Source organism: Episyrphus balteatus, chromosome 2, assembly GCF_945859705.1.
Source record: "Episyrphus balteatus chromosome 2, idEpiBalt1.1, whole genome shotgun sequence".
Taxonomy (NCBI): Eukaryota; Metazoa; Arthropoda; class Insecta; order Diptera; family Syrphidae; genus Episyrphus; species Episyrphus balteatus.
The window spans coordinates 69,791,731-69,806,342 of record NC_079135.1 but is presented as its reverse complement, the minus strand read 5'-3'; the positions used below and the strand labels follow the sequence as shown (position 1 = coordinate 69,806,342).

At 28.4% G+C, this 14,612-nt stretch overlaps 1 protein-coding gene across 3 annotated transcripts in view; it reads right to left on the bottom strand.

The window, feature by feature from the left end:
• The window catches only part of LOC129911528 (flotillin-2), a 269,812-nt gene that overhangs the window by 152,884 nt on the left and 102,316 nt on the right, over positions 1-14,612 (bottom strand). The gene's annotated exons all lie outside the window — the stretch shown is intronic.

Below are 14,612 nucleotides of genomic sequence, written 5' to 3'. Positions count from 1 at the left end.
AATTTCTATTCGACATGGAACTTAATTAGAAAGAAAAAGTGCCTACATACTCCTTTGTTTGTGGCATATGGTTGAAGAACGAAGAATTTAATATTTATTCAATTTTAGTTATTTACGCAGCTTAATAGTCAAGAAGGCTAAGTTTTCGTGGCCAAATTAAATTTTATGTTGAAATGATAGTACAATTGTCGGAAAAAGTATTTTGACAAAATGAACATTTTTCTAACTGATGATAATAATCTGTAACGGTTAAACATAAAATAAGGAAGTTGACGGGTATTTAATAAGTATATTATGGTGAGTCTCATGACGGTCAATGTCAGACAAATAGTTGGTATTATGCTTCGAGGCTGCATTTTTTGTACAAAAAGTGATAATTTTTGAGGGAAAAAAGTATTTTGACAAACGTTCTTTTTCAATGTTGGTAAGGTAAGGTAATGCATTTTACGTGTTTCAAAAACGTTTAAAACTGACAGACTTGTTAAGGCTCTGATTTGTAAAAAAGTGGACAAAACGGCGGAACTTAACATTGAAATTAATGCATCTTATGCAAGTCATTTTTGTATAGGAGTTACATAATTAAAAAAATTACTTTAAATTAAAAAAAAAATGCACGTCGCACGTACTTGCTCTTGTAGTTCACAATATCCTTCTCTTAAATAATAATTGGAAAATTAAGATTTTGTTTAGTGTCGAGAAAAAAAAATAAAAAAAAAAAAAAATCGAGAGTTTAAAAATTAGATTAAAAATTTTTGTTTTCAAAAATGTTTAAAAAAATTATTTTTTTACATTTTATGCTTCAAAATGATGTCTGTACATTTTTAATAAAATTGACTTATGCTTCGATGAAATATATGAACTTAAGAAATATGTCAATTTTTGAAAAACGGCAACGCCATATTTCCGCTATCCGCATTTTTTGAGAAAAACTAAAAACGCAGGTTTGTTAGAATCAATAAGTCTATTACGTATACCAAATTTAATCAAAATCGTTAGAGCCGTTTTCGAGAAAATTGCAATACCTCGAAAACGTCATATGAGAGATATGTGTTAAAAAGGAGATATTAAAAAAATAAAAAAAACGGGTCTAGGGAATAACGTCAAAATCATCTGTACCAAGTTTCAAGCAAATCCATCCATCCGTTTAGGCCCTAGCTCGATGTACAGATGGACGCACAGACGCACAGACCGACGGACGGCATGACGAAAACCACTTTTTTGATCTTCTCCATCATCGTAATGTTGGTTTTGATTAAAACCAACACGAAACCAATACTTGTCCTATAGAGCAAGTAAAAATGAAAAACAGCGGCAATTTGCTTTTAGACTCGTTGAAATAGCATAAAATTCAGCTGAGCTGTACAAATTTTTAAAAAAATCACTCAAACCTACGTTAATTTGTATGGGAAATCTTCAAACGCGGATGGCGAGTGTTAAATTTTAATTTTAAGGTTTCAAATTTTTAGGGAATTTTTTGTTGGGATTTCCAACAAAATTTTTTATATATATACAAAAATTAACAAAACAATTTCATTAGAATGGTTCGTTATCATGTATTTCAAAGTTTTGTATATTCATACAAATTCAGTATGAACATTAGTCGTGTTTTTTCTACGACTCAGTAGCTACTAATTTTTTATTCGAAAAACAAATACTTACTTGTGTAATTTTTATTATTGTTTTGCGAATAAAATGAAAAATGAGAAGCTAGGTAGGTACTGAGTATTAGAAAAAACACGCCTATAATTTTGACGAACATTTTTGTCAAGAATTTTGAACGCTTCGGTGGCAATTATCATCAAAAACATCTCAATTGACAAAAACAATTATTATTTTTGGTAATTCCAGTGCGAAGAAAAGAAACAGTTATATTTTATAAGTAGGTTAACAAAGAACAAAGATGATTGAATGTCTCCTTCATCCGCATTCAAATTGCTTTCATAAGCATCAACTTTGTTAAAGTTGTTTACATTTTTACTTGCGATATAGGTACTATAGGGCAAGTTTAGGATTCGTAAAAAAAATCGAAATCGAGATAACAATTTTACATGACATTACGATGATGGAGAATGAAAAAAAAGTGGGTCCGGCAATTCTGTCTGTCTGTCTGTCTGTCTGTCTCTATCTGGAGCTGCAGCCTAAACGAGTGAAGTGATTTTCTTCAAACTTGGTAGTTAGCAGTTTTTGGTGATTCCCTAGAGGGGAAATTGAAATTTTTTTTTATGACCAAAACTAACGGTACCTGCCATATAACGGAAATAGAAAAGTTAATTTTTTTTCAAAATCGGCTCTAACGATTTTGATTAAAATTTTTGTGTGTAGTACTACACATAAGAGCCAACTTTTTAAATAAAAAAAATATTTTTTGTACCGTTATTAACGGTACCTGTCATAGAACGGGTTTTTTCATTTCTGTATATCTCGTACAACATTAACCCGATTTAAATGAAAATTTTTATACAAACGTGTGTAAGTAAAGATAATATTAAAAATTTAGAAAATTTTCAAAAAACGCATTTTTGGATTTTTAAAAATATTTCAAAATTTTTTTTTGAAAAATCAATTTTTTGAAAACGCATCAATGAAAAATTTTGAAATTTAGTTTTTATGTGTAAATTAATTATTTCTTCAAAATGGCATACCAACTTTTTTTTTGAAAAATGTTAAAAAATTTTTATACATAAAAAATTATTTTTCTAAAAAACGGCTCCTACAATTTTCGAAAAATTTTTTCTAAAAATACCTTTTTATACAAGAAATAAAATGGCATATTTATTTTTTGTTTTAAGATAATTTAAAACGGAGTTTAATTAATTATAAAAACAGATTTAATTTTTTTTATACTACTTATAAAATTTCTTCAAAATATCAAATTTTAAATTTCTTGAATAAAAAGCTTTAACATTATAGTTACTTTAAGCATAAGAGCAAGTACGTGCGACCCAAGTCGTGCAATTTATTTATAATTGTTATTTGAGTTGTTAGTTTGACTTAAATTTTTGCGTGAAACAATACTTAAAGTGTTTTTTATTTTTATTTTTTGTTCGAAAACATAGGTATTTGTTTTATCTGCTTTTGTATTGTTGTTCATACAAAATTTGTGCAAATTCAATTTTAAAATTTTGTCTTTTTTTTAAATTCTGAAATTGCGTTAGAATTGAAAATTGAATTCTCACATTTTTAAACTTAAAAACACTAAACATTTTGTTTTTTTTTTCTTTCTTTCTTTTTTTACATTTACATTTAAGAATACAGAATTTTGGAATACAAACATTTAAGAAAATACAGAATTTTAGAAATCGAATTTTGACACTGACCCTAAAAAAGTAATAATTTCATTTGTAGCACCACAGTACGGTGCACTTTGAACAATTTAAAATTCAACTAAACGATTAACTTAAATAGTTTTCACAGGCACCCCTACAGCGATTCTCAAACTCAATGTGATATATCATTGAGAGAGAGTGTATACCTACTAAAAAGGACTAAATGTTAAAATCTGTGTCATTTCTATGGTTAAAAGTTTTCCTAATTTACAAAGTCGTATTAGTCCAGGGAACAAGGTGGTTGTCTCTAACTCCTACCGGCCAATGTAGATTAAGATTGTTTTTTTTTTTTTTTTCATTGTTAAAATAAAAATAAATTTAATTTGTCAAAAAGAAATCGCAGCATTTTGAATTGCTTAACGATTTGAAAACATTTTTTTAAAATAAAATTTTTTGTGAAAAACGTGTCGCTCTCATCTCTTCATCTCGCAAATATTTAGAATAAATACAATATGTGCACGGTTAAAAATTCTGTCGTAGTTTTTAATACAGCCTATGGGATTAGGCCTTTTTTCAAAGCAAAAATTATTAGTTTTTAATATTGCGATTTTATTACACAGGTTTTTAATCATTTTTTTATTAATTTCAAATACAAAAAATTAAAATGTATTAGTTTCAAATACAAAATATTAAAATGTAATCAAAAGTATTGAAATATAAGAAAATTTCAAATAAAAACTAATTCCATTGCACCTAAATTATAACTTTATCTGGTTAAGAATTGAAATAAAAAACTCTTTTTTTTTAATACAAGAAAATCAAATTTTAGTCAAACTGTATTAAAAACTTAAACGAAAATGGAAACCATTTTTAAAAAAGAAAGAAATTAGTTGTGCTTGAATTTAGGGTTATCGCTTCCTGAAAAAGTTCCTATAAGATTTCACTCAACATAATTAATAATATCAAAATTATTATTTTTATGATGAGTAATCACTTTAAGAAATGTTTTGTTTCATTTTTAAGAAGTAAGAAAGAAAATACTTAAAATAATAAAAAATAATAAAAAAGAAAGAGAAAGAAATATCATTATAATAAACTGATCCTTTAAATTGATGAATACGTCCTTGATTTTTAATACCAAAAAATTTAAATTTCAGTAAATTTTGTATTAGACTCAAAAATGTGTGCAATCAAAGTATGTATTAAATTTAAATAAAAATTTGGTGTTGCCTCACATGTAACCCAATTTTTTTTAACCGTGTGATTAAAATAAGGTATATTGATCTTCAAATTCAGAGATACGAATGTTTTTAAGGGCAAAATCCAAAACAGCATTAGCGAATTTGGACAGTATTCGGAAAACATCTTTAGTCAAAAAAAAAAAAAAATAAAAAAAATAACAATGGTATTGCTCTAATAGACCATGTTCCTTTTATTGAAGAAATTTATTTATAAACATCCATAATACACAAATTGTGATATTTTTTAAGAGAAACTTTTAAGAAATAAAATGCAGCTATTGTTTTCCACTTTAACAATTTTTGAATAACATCGCTTCTTAAATGGGTCAAAAATTTACAAATTATTAACAGAAAATATTCAAAACAAAAGATAAGATCCGTTATCTAAAACCTCATTTAAATTTTTTAAAACGTTGCATATCTCAAGGATTTTATTTATCACCAGCCTGTGAGTATGCAAAAAAATTAATACACATTTCAACGTTACGTCCACCATTCAAGTCATAAAATATGAAGTTACAATGCACATCGATAAGAAAAACTATTAGTCATAAATAAATTGTTTTAACAAAAACAAAAACCACAACACAAAACGTTTATGGTCACTCAAACAAAAGAAAATAATATGACTTTTTATGACTAAAAATACCGCAAATGAACGTTTGCTTTTCTTCAAACCATTATTTTTTTGTTTTGTGCGCCAGACAATCTTTTTGCAATAATATCTTTAAATCTTTTGAATTTATGACGTAATTTAATTTAAGAGCCCAACTATTTTATGTTTCTTAACAATTTACTTCGGTTTTGTTGTCAATCTATTGTTTACATTTTGTTTTGTTGTTGTTGTTGAACAATTTCTGTCCACAAGTTGGTCTCATAAATCTTTTACTTTAACTACGGATGGCATCTGCTCGTAAAATCGTCTAAAACGAGTACTTTTCATTCAAAACGTGACATGAGTATGTTTGCATTAATACCTCTTGGGTGGCAAATCGATGATATAAGAATGTCAAATCGAGCAGCTAGAAGAACCCAGTGACATAAATTCAAAACTCCAAAACCATACATTAGTCACCAGCAACACCCAATTGATAGTGGCGTGCAATGCATTTGAAATTTTTCATTTATGATGAAAATGTTTGTATTTTTTGTTATGATTTGTTCATCGAGTTTACGTAGTTAACCGAAACTTCTGTGGCAAGCATTTGAAATGGACGCGACCCGACTAGATTTATGCGAGCGTATACCTATAGTGAAAGTGTTAGATAATATTTTTATTATTAATTTTTGTTGGACTTTTGTATATCGCGCCGAAGTTGGGTTTGGGTGAACGTGAGTCCGACGGCATCTGCATGTTGTGTTTGGGTTGAATTGAAGTATTTCTTCGAGGGTAAAGTGAAGAATAAATAAAATTATTATTTGTGATGATAGGTAGGTACGGTATACAGAAAACACTCCAAATGTGGTATTGACTTTATGGTCACCTTGACTTATGGTAATTATTTCGAAATATAAATGCAAACAATCATCAAGCGTTCATCGCCACACTTTTGTTAACTAACTTTGTTTGGTATCTTCTCAGTTTGGTGTTGAGAGACACTAAATTTACATAGATATGACATTTGACAGAAAAAGGTGCTAAACGCATTTTCAAAATACAAAAAAAACTCGAGTATTAAGCACTTAAAGCTTATTAGCATACCAAAAACATACATACTTATTTCAACAGAACAATACTTATAATTAACTAATAATCACTATGTCTCATTTTGGACACTTCGCAACTTCATGCCAATTTTTTTTTTTTTACAACTTAATTAAGCTGCTTAAAGAGCCATATCTTGAGCGACAATTTCAAAACCCTACAAATGCTTAAAATTCGATGAGTATTCTTCTAACACTCTGCAAATCTAGGTTAAATTTCCATCGGTGACAATTTTTTTTTATTATTTTTTTATTCTAAATAAAATAAAGTTGGTATGCCATATTGTAGTGAATATATGTAAATCAACGTCTAAAACCAAAATTATAAAAGAATCCAATGATCCGTTTTCGAAAATTTAATTTTTCAAAAATCCAAAAATTTATTTTTTCAAAATTTTATTTTTAAATTATAGTAAAACTTTATAAATGCTTTGGTATAAGCAAAAAAAAAAATTAATAAAATTTAATTAGTCGTTTGAGAGAATTTCAGAGTTAAAAAACGGTTCTATGACAGGTACCAACCGTTAATAATGGTTTCCGAAAAAAGCTTTTTTTTGTTAAAAGATAGACCTTGTCCAAAAACTCACACTTTATTTTTTATCGTGAAAGAAGTTTTTGAGATATTTATAATTTTCTAAAATTGGTACATCCCAGGTATCGTTAGATAAGGTTGTAATAATTATATTTTGCATTAAAAAAAAATTATTGCAACTAAAAAATATTTTTTTGAAAATAAAATTTTATTTCAAATAAAAATATTTTGCATTCAAAAAAAATTGTATTTCAAATAAAAATTTTCTGCATTGAAAACAAAAATTCAATACCATATGTGCGCACTATGTCGAATTTTCTATTTTTTGACTTTTCTGTGCCCTACAAAAATGTTATTAAATTTCTTATTCACTTTTTCGCCTTTCTGCACCTATTGTACCAGTTACGCAATTTCACCTCCCATTTCACAGCATTTCAACATATTTTATAAAATGATTTCTGTTTTAATAGTTAGTTAGTTTACATTTGTATTAGTAAGACCACACAAAAGTTTATTATTTTAGGGTCCTTAAATCCAGCAAACCTACAAAAAAATACCCATTATTTTGTGCGAAACGAGTATCTTATCATCTTTTGAACCTGAACCTATTCAAATATTGTTAGAGTTATATCATTTTGAGGGAAAACATACATGGATCAATAAGTTGTACCTTTTTAAATGTCTGTCAATTTAGAATCTTCATTTAAAGTAAGACAATATGATTAGAACAAAGACATACCTGGAAAAGAAGAAAACAAATATTTCCATTAATTTTTTTACGTAGTTATTTAATTTTTATAGGTATTAAATATCTGAGTTGTACCTACATAGTACATATTATTTTATCATACAAAAAATTAAAAAAATTATTTTGGCAGTTGTATGAGAAAAATAATATGACAAAGTAAATAGAAATAAAACCACATGACAGCTAGATGCAGCAGTTTGAATACACGCAACTTGAATTGTCAAAAATTTAATTTATTTAAAAGCATTTGAATTTTGAAAAATTATTTTTGGGAAAATTGCCAAGTGGCGGGCTTCCAATGCATCAACTAACAAAGAAAATTTTTCATCTTAATGTTTTGCGACTCACTTTAAGGATATGAAAACTCGTGCTCAATTGATTGTTGGGAGGAGTTTGGTAAACGAGAATTGAAACTACTCGTAAGTATAGATAGAACATTTGATTTGTAGAAAATGAACAATTGAATTGAAATTTTGTCAATTTTTCTTCGATTCTTGGTCAATAAAAAAATTGTTCAATTTTGACATCTATAACAAAAATAGTGAAAACACTATCGACTAATTTAGGTTACAAGTTTAATAATGAAAAGTTACAAGTATTGTTTGAATCCAGATTCTTTGATGTGGCTTTTCGTCGAAATGCATTCTTATTCGCATTTACTATCGATGGTTTTTTCTTTCTTTTTTTGTACCCCCTGATAAATTTAACTTATTCTTCCAAAGTAGTTTTTCTACTTTTTAACCTTTAAGCAAATTACAATCAGAATCGGCATCTGTTTATTTTTTTTTTGTATTGTTTCTTTTTATCCTTTGGCTACAATTGAAATTGTAGTTTCTTATCTCGATATAACTCCGCACAAAGAAAATTCTTTAAAACTTGTTTTTTTTTTCAGCAACAAAGGGTGAATTGTATGCAATTTTCTATCAAACTTTCGTTTCTGCGATAATCAATTATAAAATCCGCATTCAACACGTCAAGGAGCCAGCAATTACCCTATGCCCTCTCCAACGAATAAAAAATGACTTCCTCAACTGATTGCACCCTATCCCGCTAAATTTTCAATCCACGTTAGATTGTTACCAAATCAACAATCCGCCTACAATAGAATGCCAATATGTGTTGTGTGTATCTCTGGAAATGCAGTGTTGTTATAAATAAAGTTGCAATTGCACTTGAATTTCAATATTTATTTATTGATTCGAAAAAAGTAGATATCCATAAATTATAAGGAGAAAAATAAACGAAAATGTATGGAATATTTCAGGGTGTTTTAGCCCCAAATTTTCTTTTAGTAGTTTTTCAACCTTTAACATTATAACAACACTGAGCAGTTATAAGTTGTCATTTCGTTACATCATTTCATCCAAATGGCAGCTTTGTGTTGATGTTGCACAAATTATTACCATTCAGCGGCGGCAATGTGTTTCCAATCTTTTGACATTTGGAGACCAATTTCCGATTGAAAGTGATCCCGTTGAAATGCAGATTAATCTTCAATTTCAAAAGAAATTTGCGAAATTGTTCACAAAAATGAAACTGAATTTGACTTCCTCCACCGTTAAGTATATGCATTCATGGCGGCAAGAGGTCTCAACAACCGACCGACATGGCGACGACCTGCCAACGACACGAACAAAAATGCATTTGCATCTTTGCTTTTTACTACAACAAATGCTAGTTCAATAAATCAGCTCACTACAAGCTTGTGCATACTTTTTTGTTGTTGTTGTTAATTTTTTTTTATCGTCTTGGGACATTAAGTGTCAACTCTAGTACTTGAGAGTATAGTTGTCATCAAGCGATGTTTTATTTTACATTTTTTTTTTGTTTTTGTTTCCCTAGCTGCTCCATCGCCAGAGAGCTAATAAGCCTTGACAATGCATTGTGTTGTAAGGAAGTTTCAAAGTGCTGTAAATTGTACGGTGGTGCCACTATACACGAAACCGTGGCAAAGATATATAGTGTTAGAGTAAAGTAAGCAGCAGCAGACTGAATGGAGACATTTATTTCAACAATGGTGACAGATTGACATGTAAGTTGTTCAAGATAGTATAAGTTGTTATAAATTGAGTGAAATAAATGTAAAGTTTTTTGTATAAGTGTTGCGTTACACTTGAAGTTGGAGGCGGAATAATTACAATCTTGTTATTTGCACGACAAACACTTTATTTTTTTTTTTTTCGCATAAAGAAAGCAGGTAGTTGTCACATTAATTGAATTAGGTAAATCATTTGCAATGGGATTGTTGTTTCACCCTCTTTTTTTAACATGCAACATTTAAATCTTAGCGATTGAGAAGGGTATTAAATTTGTTTTAATCCGATATCAGTGATATGATGGCAAAACAAATTTGAATTAGAAATTTCTGAAAAATGGCTGTTTTACATTTCAACAAGGTGGGGCATTATGTTTACAGATAAGTGAAGTATGAAGTGGCTCTGAAAGCATTTGGCTATTTGCCTGCAAATAGCTCAGACCTATGTATCACCAAAAAAAGACTTTGTGAGGAAAAATCAAGAAAAAGTTGTGAACAACTCTGGCTAAAATCTTGAATAACTTAATGCAAAAACTTTAAGAAAATTGAAATGACAATAACCCTGAGTTATATCAAACCCTAGTGGAAAAATTCCCAAATCGAATAATAGGAACATTCTATATGTACATACTTATATCAAGCTATGCATTCGTACAAACAAAAATTGAGATAACATTTTTCCATGAAATTACGATGATAGAGAATGTTAAAAAAGTGGGTCGCTTTGTCTGTGTCTGTCCGTCCGTTTGTCTGTCTGTATACGAAGCTACAGCCTAGACGGACCGATTAACACCAAACTTGGTATGTTGGTATGTAGCGTTTGTTGGCGACTCTCCAGAGGAATAAATTTTTTTGGACCAAAAATAACGGTACCTGTCATATATCGATTTTAGTAAAGTTGAGTTTGATCGAAAATGGCTCCAACGATTTTGTTAAAAAAATTCAAATGTTAGTTTTAAGACAAGGTCTATCTTTTAATGAACAACATTTTTTTTTGAAAATCATTTATCAACGGTACCTGCCATAGAACCTTTTTTTTATCCGATTTGCTCCGAAACTACTTATTCTATTTCAACGAAACTTTTAATAAAAAAGCATTTATATAATTATTTTAATATAAGCCAAAAATAAAATTTAAAAAAAAAATTATTTTTGGATTTTTAAACAAATTTTTTTTTTTTTTAAACATCAAATTTTTGAAAACGGGGCATTGATTTTTTTTGAAATTTTGGTTTTAGATGTTGATTATCTAATTCTACAAAATGGCATACAAATTTTATTTTAAAAATTTTTTTTTCCAAAAAAATCATTTATAAAAAATTAGTTTTTTAAAAAACCGCTCCAACGATTTTTATTTTTTTTTTTTTATTTTTTTTCTAGCCTACAATAATTACATTTACTAAATTTCTATATAAAAAGTCCTAAAAAATTCTAGCAATTTCATCTCTAAGAGCAAGTTCGTGCGACACAGTCGTGCATTTTATTTTCCCTTTGGGCCAACTTTTATGAGTGATAGAAAACTGGACTAACTATTCTGTGTAATATGCGTTTTTAAAATTGTGTGTCCTTTTTGTAGCTAATGAGTTGTTATCATGAATTTTTAACATTTTAAAATGATTGTGTCCAACACAAATTCCAAATATTGAAATAAGTTTTTATTTACTTTCTTCTTCGATTTTTTCTTCTTCGATTTACAAGGTTTCATGATAATAAAAAGCAGGGCGTTGTCAAAATAACATTCTCGTATGTTCAAAATGGTTAATTTATCTACGTGTCAGTTTAACACTATTAACCAATATTGTAAAATGTAAAGCTTAAATGATCTAGAAATATTTGAAGTTGGTTATATGCTTTTAAAACACGACATAAGAGTCTTGTGGAAATAAAAAAAAAAAGTTATAATGAGCCTAAAAGTATTGTTTGAAGGTGTAAAAATTTAACTACCCAAAGGACTTGTTTAACAATATCAGATTTTTTTCAAGTTACATAGGTACTTAAAAAAAAATAAGGAAACGTAAAACAATCTTGACTCCTTACTTCTTCCACTGAACCACCAAATATTAATTTTACTCAAGACTTACTATTAAAAAACGGGAAATAATAAAAAAAAAAAAAAACCTACAAATGAGACATCCCACATACATATTTCCAAAGCTCATAAACTACTTTCGAACCATACCGACAATCACCTGTCTCGACGTTGTTTCTCCTATGTTACCAACTACTTTTGGCCTTCAAAAAAAACTGCATCTTCCTTAAAAGGGGCGGCGAATTGAAATTGAAATCACATAAATGGCCATGAAATTTACAAATCAGTATAAAAGACACCTGATTTATCACGTTCGCCAATGGCCATCATCAGATGGCACTGCAATACCTACAGAGAACTGAAATGACGTCCCAAAGAAAAACAAAAAACTCGCTGCGAGCAAGGTAAACCACTAAAAATTCCAACAAACTGCCTACTACACTCTACCGGAGTCAATGAAAGTGCGGACAACAAATCCATAAGCATTCGCGAACCACAACATGTGTGTTGCAAGAATGTTTACCATATCGATTACTGGTTAACTCAACAACTTGAGGATATAGCTTGTTTTGTTTAAATTTAACTGACACAATGCGTCACTAGAGATAATTTGGCAATCACATAATGGGTATATCGCTGTACTCAGACTGAGCTTATAAATTGTTGCTTTCAAGACTTATCAAATGGAAAAGATCGCATGTATCATGTCACACCCTCCCATTTGAAAAATAGGTATCACTTTAAGTTAAAAATTTCATCGAATGTACAACTTCCCAAATGCGGAAGGGAGCACTGAACTGCTAAAAAAATTCAGATCAAATTTGCGGCCACAAAGGTGACCTACTTATCCCGGCCCGAATTACCGGTCTATCAGGTCGACAAACAATAATCATAATGTTGCATAAGTTTGGAGCCAACAAGACGCGAGATGAATGCTGTTGGCACCTCAACTATATACTACTTTATCTGTCGAAGAAATTGTTGCATCATTGAGTTGAAGTTTTGGTTCATGTGGTCCAATGACCAAGAAGAAAGGCGAACAAAATAACTCTAGGGTCTTTAGTTAACATTTTGCAGATTTGCATAGAGCTTCTATACCTATATTGGCTGATTGTTACATTGTAAGGCTACTTATCGACCATTTTACTAATTAAGTATGAAGATTTTATGCACATCAAAGAGTTCAGTTTGTTTCGTTTATAAGTGATTTGGGCGCGAATGTTTTGAATATCAATTTTATTTTGGAGAATTGTTAACATTTTCGATATATTTTTTTTTTTTTTCATTTTTTTCTGTTTTGTTTTGTTTACTTATTTTGGTTTTTTTATGATGCAAGTAATTTTATTACGCGAATAAACTAAATGACAATATAATAAACGTATCGTTTGGAAATTTATGGCTGCGCCGTGATATTGGTCAATTTTTTTGTTATTAAATTATTATGATTATTGTATTATGGACAATAACGTATTTAGTTCATTTTATTAATAGTGATTATAAAGTATAATTGAATCATTTATTTTCAAAACATGATAAGTCCATGATTTCAAATTTTTCAGGAGAAGAAAAAAACGTTCTATTTTCTTTTGTTAAGTGTAGCAAAATGTATAAAAAATATATTTTGTAGAACTTTTACCTAGCTACAGAATATCGTTTGGTATTTACTTTTTGGACCTATTGTTTAAAAGATAAAAAATAAAAACGATTTTGGACTTATCATACTTTGAAAATAAACGAATGTGAAATTAGTTTTAAAATGAATATACAATTTTTTTAAAGCCTCAGTCCATCAAACAATTGCATTTGGGAATAGAATATAATGTTTCGAGTAGTTATTTTACTTGAAACACCCTTTCAACTTAAGATTTTGAGTCAGTAGTCAGCTTCTCTATGTGCAGTCAATTACTCATAAAAAAGTTGCTGTTTATTTTCAAAAGATGATAAGTCCGGGACTTTTATGATGTTTTGACAGTACAAATTTTTTTCGCTTAGCTGTAAAATCGAATATAGACTGAGCAGATGCTTCATATTTTAAAGGCAGGTGTGGTTATCCCCCAAGAACATATTCGGTTAAAAAAACGAATTTTGAAAAAAAGTGGACTTATCATGTTTTGAAAATAAACGATTCAATTGCATGAGACTTAAGCTTGGCAGCTCAAGCAGAGTTGGAAGTTTTATAATAGTGTTTAACATAATTTGGCATAAAGCAATTTTCTTAACTAATTTAGGATTTTCTTTAACTGTTGGAATAGAAGTTTTGAAAAACTTTTTTTACTGTGGTTGATTTTTTGAAAAACTGATTTTCAAAACCCCTTATTCTTTTTAAAACATTTCTAAACTATGTATAAGAGTATAAATGTTTCGTAATATAGTAATATAGAACATCAATTGAAAAAAATGCGTTTGAAATAAAAAAAATATTAATTGCAAAATTTGTATTTAATACAAAAAAATACATTAAAAAAAACATTAATTGCAACTGAAAAAAAATTTTATTGCAACTCAAAAATATTTGTATTGAAAATAAAATTTATAGGTATTGGAAATAAAAAAAAATTTATTGTCAAGATATTAAGAAATTCGATGAATATTAAAAATATATATTTAATGCACACATTTTGCATTATTTTTTTTTTTTTAATGCAGAACCTAGGTAACATTTTTTTAATGCAAAATTATTTTATTTGCAATAAAAATTTTTCAGTTGCAATAAATATTTTTCAGTTGCAATAAAATTTTTTTAAATGGAAATTTTTTTTTATTTGCAATAAATACCTACATATTTTTTTAATGTAAACATTTATCAGTGTCAATACAACTTTTTTTTAATGCGATTTTTTTTTTTATTTGCAGAAAATATTTTTTTTTATTTTGTAATGGAAAACAAATGCATTTTTTTACGGCCCGGGTTGAATCAAAAGATGTTATTCATTCCATGGTTGGTAAAGTTTAAAATAAATAAAAACTATTTTCATTCAAACAAACATTATGATTATTTTTCTTTAGTTTCTTAACTTCAAGTGTATCAACGAGATGATCAAAAAATTCCCTAACAAA